Source organism: Perna viridis, chromosome 4, assembly GCF_037379345.1.
Source record: "Perna viridis isolate PV_CMFRI_1.1 ecotype Kerala chromosome 4, ASM3737934v1, whole genome shotgun sequence".
In the NCBI taxonomy this organism is placed as follows: domain Eukaryota; kingdom Metazoa; phylum Mollusca; class Bivalvia; order Mytilida; family Mytilidae; genus Perna; species Perna viridis.
In genome coordinates this window covers 29,466,326-29,476,224 of record NC_142448.1, presented here as the reverse complement: position 1 = coordinate 29,476,224, position 9,899 = coordinate 29,466,326, and the positions used below count along the sequence as shown (strand labels likewise).

At 33.2% G+C, this 9,899-nt stretch overlaps 1 protein-coding gene across 1 annotated transcript in view; it reads left to right on the top strand.

Moving 5' to 3' along the window:
- Nucleotides 1–9,899, top strand: part of LOC148619661 (uncharacterized) — a 76,837-nt gene that overhangs the window by 50,925 nt on the left and 16,013 nt on the right. The window contains exon 6 of the mRNA XM_088579818.1: nucleotides 2,591–4,314. The gene's annotated coding sequence lies outside the window, so the exon portion shown is untranslated. The remainder of the gene's footprint in view (nucleotides 1–2,590; nucleotides 4,315–9,899) is intronic.

Sequence of the window (9,899 nt, the reverse complement as noted above, 5' to 3'; positions counted from 1 at the left end):
AAAAGTTAAATTGTTTATGGCATGGCATGTTGCCATTATGATGTGCCCTTTATAGGCTGTTTTTTCATAGAAATTGGTGGTTTTAGCAGGTAAAAAATTGTTTTCATTAGTTTTTAATCATAATTAAGTTAAATTTGTAAAGAAAACATTTGCACACCATCAATTTTCATTTTAATATAAAATGACTTTTTCCATACCTGTCAGGTGGCCTGGTATAGATCCACATCTCCAGCATATCAAATAGGAACCAATTTTTAGAATACATGCAAAACATATCATATTTCAACCTTATTCAACAATTGTGAAGAGTTTCAATCAGATTGGTGAATTTGCCTGGCCATCCAATTTTGACATTTACAGAGAATTGATATTAATAAGTGAGCAAACCGGTCTCCACTACAAACCGGAAACATTTACTAAGTGAACCGATAGAGTAAGCAGTCCTCTGCTTTTTTAGAAACACCCACCGAGTTGCTTATAAATAGGCAAGTCAGTGGTAGAAGAGAGATGACAGAAAAACTTTGACTTGTTGAACAAATTGTGCAAGTTCCACAATCCACAAGTTCAAGATTACGGCCATAAAACTTCTGTACCGTTGACTTCAATCTTTTAGCAACATAACCCTGTTCCAGAAGCATTACTATAAGAAGTCTAGCGCGGTATAAAAAAGTGTGCATATTTACGTAAAAGTAATGTCATTAAAGAACACTTTAACAAAATCTAAATGTATAAGCATTTCCAGTGTTTCCGTAGCGATTTGACCTCTTTCTCTGTTTCATTACTAAGTATTTTAGTTTTACAAAAATGCTTTATGTTCTACCTCAAGATATTAAATATGAAAGTTGTACATTTACATTCCAAAAAATTATGATATCCGTCTCAATCGGCTCAGTTCTTAATTAAGATAATATTGTTTAAATTCTTGGTTTATTTTCCAATCGCTTATTCTAAATGGTTTTCGGTGGTAAAACGGTACAGTTGTAGGAACTAGTAAAAATTTCCTATCCTATCCTGGTTTTTATTTCTGTTGAAGAAATTCTACAAACAATTCACAAGGGAAATCGCAATCTGTTGTAAAAGTGATGCAAACTGGAAAAAAAAAACTACAGAAAAACTGAGTTTGGACAGGGAAATTAGAAAAAAACTTTGCTAATTGCTATTTTGCAGGATCCGATCAAACTAGAAAACATTTGATCAAAAATTGCCAATTTACAATTACTAAAAGACATTTTTTTTTATTAAGAATAAGCATTATAGTTAAATGTATTGTTAATAATAACAATACAATTAATAGAAAAAAAAATCTGTATGGGAAATAAGACCGATGTGAAACTTAATATTACTTATCTCATAAGTGTTGTAAGGTTTTGACGTCAAATAGCTGCGGATTTCTACCCAATATATCTCCATGACAAAGTAACATTTTTCAAAGTAAAATTAAAGATTACCCAAGGTACAGTTTGGCAATGCGTCAAAAATGCAGCACATACGATGTTGTAATTACGGTTTAACTATATCATAACTTCGACAAACTAGTATGTCGCGATTTCAACATAACTATATCGTTATTTTGACATACGATATAGTAATTTTGACATAACTATATCGTAATTTCGACATAAATATATCGTAATTTCGACGTGAATATATCGTAATTTGTACATAGTAAATCGTAGTCATACACTCAAATGTGGCTACAACATACTGATCAGTAGCAAAGACTTGTTATTCGGGAATATAATAATTCATGGCTACGACATACTAAACTAACTGAAAATTTTAACCTATCATTTGTTCAAAAATAGTCACGGTCAGTGACTAAATGGAGCAACTGATGGGTATAATTTTAATTAGATTGTTATCTAGACCATTAGGGCTTATTTGTAGAAAGAAGGTAGAATATATTTGCCGAGAAAACTATAAAGCCTTTGATATAGAGGCTTCCTTTTAATGATAAGAGTAGTATTTAACAAGTGGGAAGCAAATTATAATTACGCCTCTTTTGTTATATTTAAGGAAGTTGAGAAAGAGTGGGGGCTACTCCGATGATTATTGAATATAATTTGATCTTTTCAACCCAGTGTTTTTTTTCGTTGGACTTCCAGAGGTAACCAAGGATCAATGATTCAGATTTTCCGAATTAAAAAGTGATGTTGTAGATGTGTAAAATTGTGTCGGAACGATTTCAAAAAACGGAGATCATTGAATATTATTTAAAATTATAGCTCATAATTCTAAATAAACAAAAGTACACCGTTACATAGAACAATTACTCCTTGTAACACATGTTTTTTTTAAACAAAACGATGAATTAAAATTCCCAAAATAATGTATTCTGCTTGACAAAAATAAAATAAAATATGAAGTTTCACATTTTGAAGATACAATTGACGCTTGGTCAGTGACGCTTGCCCTCGCAACTATAGCTCGGTCATTGACCGCTATCAATCTATATAAGTTTCATTGTACAAGTGGAAAGTAAGCGAATTTGTAACACAGTCAAAATGAAACATGACCTGAAAGTTTTTTTAGACCAGAAAACTTTAAAATATTTCCATGTAAATAATAACCAATATTTAATTACTTCCAGCTGACAGACTTAAAGATTCGGATATATGTTCCATACAAGCCTTGCTCTGTGAATAACGTTCATATTGTTTGGAAAGGAGAAAATTTCAGATCAAGAAATGTTATAAACACTCATATATGGACCGCTGAATTTCCTTGTCAAATGGAACACTTGGAATTTAATATTTCAATATCGTATACAACTTCTGGTTGGATGACTTTGATGAAGCAAGAGCAACGTGAGGTATCACCAATCATACATTGCAGTAAGGATCAATCTATGCATCATCTCATATTTCCTTATGACGCAAATGTGTTACTTGAAGCTCTCACTGCATTTACAAGCTTTATCTTAAATGAAGTGTCCTTTTTATCGCATGGGTTAACGTTTAAAGAATTGGACGCAATGGATACAGAAGATATTGCGTCACACGAACTTTATGTCGGTTTCAAACATATTAAAAGAACAAGAGTCAAAGAATTCGTTAACGGTGTTGTAAAGTCTTTACCAATAGGACTACATTCTCAGAACATTCCACCTTTTTGCTACTTGATACACATCTTGAAAAAAATAGAACATTCCTGGACAGATGATTTGATCGATAAATCTATGGCAAAAAACATTGTCAAAAATTACCAGAATCTTAAAACAGGAGACTTTATGAACACGTACGGAAGGAGGATTGGGAAAGAGCTTCAATTTATATATTGTATTGCTGTAGAGGAGAATGCATCGCTGATTGGCTTTACCGACAAAACTTTTCATTTCTTGGGTTGCGAGCACATTTTTGGCCTTTTTCAAACATCCTTAGGAAAAAAAGGTTCGATGCCATTATACACCCCCGAAGATAAGAATTGCCTTGTAGATGTTCTTCATGCTTTACACAAAGCATCACAATTTAAATTACTAGAAATGATTTTGCGACATCTTTGTGATTACTGTGCATTTAGTGAATATATTTCAATCACAAAGGCAGTTTTGAATATGTCTAGTGGTAATGAGGATATTTACAATAAGTTCCTAATTCTTTGTCGACAAAAACTACAACACTGTCTTGCTTTGGCCTCCAAGACCGGTGGATTAAAAGAATTATTGAGAACATGGCAGAAAATTGAATGTCTTGGTTCGTCAGTCTACGATATGTTGATTCCACAAGTTGAAAAGGGTATCGTAGAATCTATTGGCAATGAAGGAAAGGTTGTAAAGTTCGATGATATCAAAAATGATTTCATGAACACTGTTTTAAAGGAATGTATGTTCGATACTGAACAGACGAAAATTCAGCTTCTTACGAAAATGTCAGATGGAAAAATATCGACAGCAGTGCGATTCTGCTTTTTGGATTTGATTACTTCCGAAAAGTTCGAAGCAGTTACAGAAGGCTCTTTTGTAAAGCTTACTTTAAGTTGGTTACAAACTACACTTCAGGTAATAAGAACCAAATATAACAATGAAGAGAAAGTGATTAAAACATATGAGCGTATGTCGCGCTTGATGAAAATACCTCGGGTTACCGAAATAGAAAGTTTGTATTCGAAAATCGACAACATGGTTTTAAAGTCGATAGAACAAAACAGCTTTAAGGAATTAATGAAGACAATACCTAAACTAGATACACGAGAGGAACTACAGAATCTTTTCCAAAATCACCTCAAGACGATTTTACAAGGGAAGCATGCCAAGAAGTCACCGAAGGATGTTATTCAGGATATATGTGGAACTGGTCAATTACGAGTGAACTCTAAGTAAGCACTTTATTACTATATCTATTGCTAGAACTAAGGGTCTGAAATTATTCAGTCGTTTAAGCTTTGAACTACGTCACAAATCTACTATTCTTTCCTTGTTGCTTAAATAACATTTTACTCTCAAACGGATAAAAATATAATGTTGCTTAATTTTGTTTTTGCTCCATTAAGGAGGTGCATGTGTATTATATTTAAACGGTCTTTAATTTCGCAACCGCAACGTGAAATGTATGGAATGATGCTATGAGTACTAATTAATCGCAATAACAGCGAAAAAATTACAACTCACGAAATAACTCGCAATATGGTACAGTATGTTCTAAAATAATATAAATAATGCAAACATTTAATGTTTTGCCTCCTAAAAATGTGCAAATGTTTGGCCAGTAACTAAAGCTCAATATTGCCATCTAAAACGGAAGTATATATTACGGGATATATGAAAATTATGGATACAGCATACATTGCGATGCGGCAAACACTGTTATGTGAAACTGAAATTCTTTTCATTTCTTAAACATTGAAAATAAAAAGTATGAGATGTTATACATAAAGCATCTGAAGGAAAAATGTTGTTGAAACGAAAAAAAATATGAACGAATTGGACTGGTCTTTTGCCGACTTGTGACAAATTATATATTTCCCTGTTTTGTACGCATGTTTTTTAAACGATGAAGACATTCGTCTCGAAACACATTAATCAAGTCCCAAAACCTCTTCTTTAATATGCAATGTTTTCTTTGAAATCTTTAAAAACATTCCTTATTATAACAAATTAGAAAAGAATCAGGGTAAAGAAACGTAGAAACATAGCAAAATCATTTGTTGACAATGCCTTACCATGTTTTCGGCCTCAATTACATTTTTCAATCAGGAACTTGTAAAAGAGCCCAGTTTCAAAAATATTGACGATAAATGATTTTTTTCACTTCTACCTATGATCTACGGAAGTTCTATAATAATGCATGAAGGTTAATAAGGTGTTTCAAGTGAACACGGTTGGGTTCAAAAGCGTATTAACAGTTTTCTATACGTACATGTAGCCAATTTTTTATACAAAATTACAATGTAATGTGTACAGCCAAATGGCCTAAGTACTTGTACCAAGTGAAAAGAAAAAGCTTTCATTTGGATCTCGGTATATTGTATTGTTGAAATTTCAATTGTAACTAGAAAAAGGCCTGTTAGCCATCCATATCTTGATGATGTTGTAATTGTTTACAATTAGATAAAAGTGCACCGACACATCGACACATTTCTCAATACACGGACCGCACCCATTATCAGTTGTGTTGATTGCTGTTTGATTGTTTGAATTGGTTTTCAAGAATAGAACATAATGGGTCTCAAAACATAAGAAGCAGAAAGTTGCCTTTAGAATGATGAATAGAAAAAAAGAGCATTAAAAATTGACTAATTGGATAATTGCCAAAGAAATTTCTCGAAGCAAAATATCTCAATTTTTTTTGAAAATGTTGTATACAGGATTCAGAAAAAAAACTTAAAATGGCTACCAAACATGCTCAAAAGTTTTTTTTCGTCGAGAAATTTAATTTGGGATTTCATTTCTGTCATGAACATAAAATATGGACAAGTTTCATAGAAGAGGATTTTTTAAAAATTTATTTTGGTTGCAACGGCATAAAAACACTCTCTATGTCAGTTGAAATACTGCCATAAATCTATGTCCTAAAATAAAAACATGATCTGGAAAGATGCAAACATGAGACACAGCAGGATTTCAACATACTTAACTTTCATCCCTTAAGACATTTTTTTCTTTGGCTACAACAAAAGGAAGAACACATTAATTTTCAGGTGTTTTGATAAAGCAAATAAAACAATATTAACCACTTACCATAAGGACTTAAAAAAACTCTTTTGAGCAAAGACATTCACATATATGTACTATGCAGTTATTTCTGACACGAGAGAATTTCTACGGCAAAGTAAGGAGAAAAGATGCAAAAACAACACAATCTACTTCTTTATTTTAAATATCATTAAAGCCCATAAGAGAACAATAATGACGTAACATGTACTCTTCCAGAGACATTACATTTAAATCCCAGGGTATGTTCAAACACATTGAATGAAATAACCGAACGTCTACTGCTATGAGGGATAAAACAGCTTATCGTGTTTAATTACAGTTCTTCTGATTTTGGAATTTTACGTAGTATCTAATATTTGAAGCAAATATGTGTGGAGTGCTCCTTGTTTTGTTTTGATTTTATTTTTGACCATCGTTGTCCGTCGTCGTCGTCGTTAACAAATTTTCAAAACTCATCTCCTCTGACACTACTTGACCAATTTGAATCAATCTTGGTTTAAATGTTCATTGGGGAATCTTACATAGGACTGATGTGGGGATTTTTGATCCTTGGAAAAACATTGCCGCCGTTTCTAAAAATAGAATATATGGGTCAAGCAGTAGTTTTTTTGCATATATCTCCAAAACCGTTGGTGCAGCCAAATGTTGGCGGGATAAAAGTATTCAGCATGATGGGATCTGTCTGTGGTCAAATTTTCATTATAATCTGTTAAGTCATGTTGGAGTTGTTGCCCTTTTTGACTATATTTTGGCTATTTTTAGTGCTTTTTCTTTAAAAATCCTTCTTCTCTGACACTACTTGACCAATTGGTACCAAACTTATGTTCTATAGGGTATCCTGCATGGCACTAGTGTGGGAATGTTTGATCCATTAAAAAAACTAAAGTAGAACAAAGCAGTCAGACAGTAGTTATTCGCATATATCTCGCTTGGTTTAGCAAAATTTTGACATGGGTAAAAGTGTTCAGTATGATGAGACCTATCTGTGGTCAAATCTTCATTTTAATCTGTTAAGCCATGTTCGAGTTATTGCACTTTTTCGACATTGTTTTGCCATTTATAATGTTGTTACTTTCAAAAATCTTATCCCGTTACACTACTTTACCAATTGGAACCAAACTTTGTATGAATGTTCCCTGGGATGTTCTGTATAGAACTGATTTTGGGATTTTTGATTTGTCGAAAACATTGCCGCCGTTACTAAAAATAGAACATCGCGGTCAGACAGTAGTTTTTCGCATATATCTCCAAAACCGTTAGGCTTAGCAAATTTATTTCAATTGCTGAAATGACCTTTATTATAAGGCCTTCAAAAGTCTACAGGAATCAAGGTTGTCCTTGTAAGAGTTATTGTCCTTAAAAGATGAAAAAAGACATTTTTTTACGGTTTTCAGCCAATATCTTGAAAACTATATAAGATAGAAAGAAACTTTCAATCGCTGAAATGATCCTTATGATAGTCCTACCACAGTCTTCTTGAATCAATATTGTTGGACACCTCCTTGTTAAGAAGTGTATTGCCCTTGAAAGACAAACTTTAAACATCTGAGTGATCTAGGCTTCTGGGAGCCTCTTGTTGTAATTCATGTCGAAGGCCCTTCTTCACCCGAAACACTTACATGTCACAATATAGAATAGTGCATCCGTTTGATTTCTCAGACACGGACAAACAACACACTATGATCAGTACACTCATTGCGAATTTTTCCTACGTGTTCACCCAAGAAATTGCTATCCTTACTTCAATTTAAAAAATTAGGAAATGTCTGTCGGCCCGTATTACCTACCATGCCCTTCTCTCAGACAAAATTTGAAATACCTATTTGTTGACAGGACAGTTTGTTGCGTATACATATAACCTAATTATAGAATTAACTCGTGAGTACTTTTCTATGAACAAAATACAAGAAAAGCACTCTATCCATTTTAATGTATGTACGAACTCGCCTTGCTTGCATACAAACAAGATACTTTACTAATGACTTATTTAGAAATCCTTATATCTCATATGTAAAACAACAATGAAAATAAGGGAATAAAATTTTACGATGTGTTGCCCAGTCTAGTCGCTTGTTGTGATGACGTATTGTGAAATAGTCTTCAGGAAGGACAAATTAAACTAAGTTTGCGACAGCTCGACAGATCAAATCGACTCCGGCTGTATCAACACGTATTGAATGCCTAGCAGTATGAGTTGCACAGACGAACTGGCTATGCAAATGTAAGATAAAACCATGCCGACACTGTGTTGTAAATCTTTGACGACCAGTACGTGGAAGGTCATTTGCAATTTTTAGTTACGTTGAAGCGTACTCGTAGTGGTAAAATGGTGCGCACATTGCAGTTGAATGCATTTAAAATTGCCTAGTCTATTTTCCTGTGCTCAATCTAATTATTAGTTGTGCATTATACAGATAATGACGACACAAAAATCTCGTCCGTCTTAAATACGTTAAATGTGACAAGGCTTTAATGTACATATCGTCATCAGTGTATTTGATTGGAAATATTTTTTTCGAACTTGCAGTAGAACTAAGCCCGGCACCTTAGATTGCACTATACAGATGCGAGTCTCACTGTTTCATGCACAAAGTTGAACAGGTTTAATTTAGTAAAACCTCAGAAATAGTAGGAGAAACTTGGTAGAAATATTGATTGCGGGAAATAGAGTTTTCGTACATTATTAGATGCAATACTGGTGGAGATACAGAGGTGTAAAATACATGTTTTAAGTTATTCAGGTCATTGCCACAGTGTGTTATCTCCTCTGTTGCAGCTGGCTGTTTTCTCAAAAATGCAAAATTTCGCACTAACTTTAGCTATCTAGGAAGTGCAGGGTGCTTGACACATTGCAGGCGGTGTTGCTATAAACGTTATAGTGGAACGGGTTCAAGTCCGTATGGAGGGAACTAAAATCCTTAGGAATTTTCCATACCCTTGCATGTATATATACATATATAATTATATTATCAGTTTATTGTTGGTTTACTGTAAAAAGCGTTCCACAGACTGTAATCAAATATTATCAATCGTGAACTAGGTTTGTCCATCATCGCTGACTGTAGTTTTTGAGTTGTTAACTCGTTTCATCAATCTTTGTAACTGTCGTGTGTCTAGTGCAACATCAAGGAGATGCAAAATCGTCCTAAATCAACACTAATTATGCTTAAAAATGATAACTTTTGTTTTCAATGCAAAAGGTCGAATATTCTCGATTTGTTATCAAGAAAGTTTGCATAGAACTTTGTGTTAAGGTGATGGTTTTGATATATGGTATCGTATTTTACATTGCACGAACTATCACTCAGTAAATATCAACAAAAGTTTTATATAGTCTTCTTCGTTTGAATGAGTTTTGCAGTAACGAAAATGTTCAGCTACAATTTGTTACAATTGAAAGATATTCATGGCTTAATGCATCAGCACCTTGATTATCTAGGTAATAGAAAACATTTTTCGATCGATTGATACGCAGATTTATATCTCAATTCAAATCGTTTCATTCGTTTTTTTAATTAGATTTAGTAAGAATTGCTGCCTTTCTCTAATCGTTTGATTTTTGTATCTTAAGTATTTGTGAAATGTTAAAAAACAAAGATAGACTGCTCTGAGTACTAATAACGACAAACTCCATATATCGTCTTAAGTTATTTTTGGTGGTTTTTTTATATAACGTCAACAATGTTTATAAAATAACAAATATAATGACAATAGGTTATAACTGAAGTAGAGATCAAAACCGAAAACC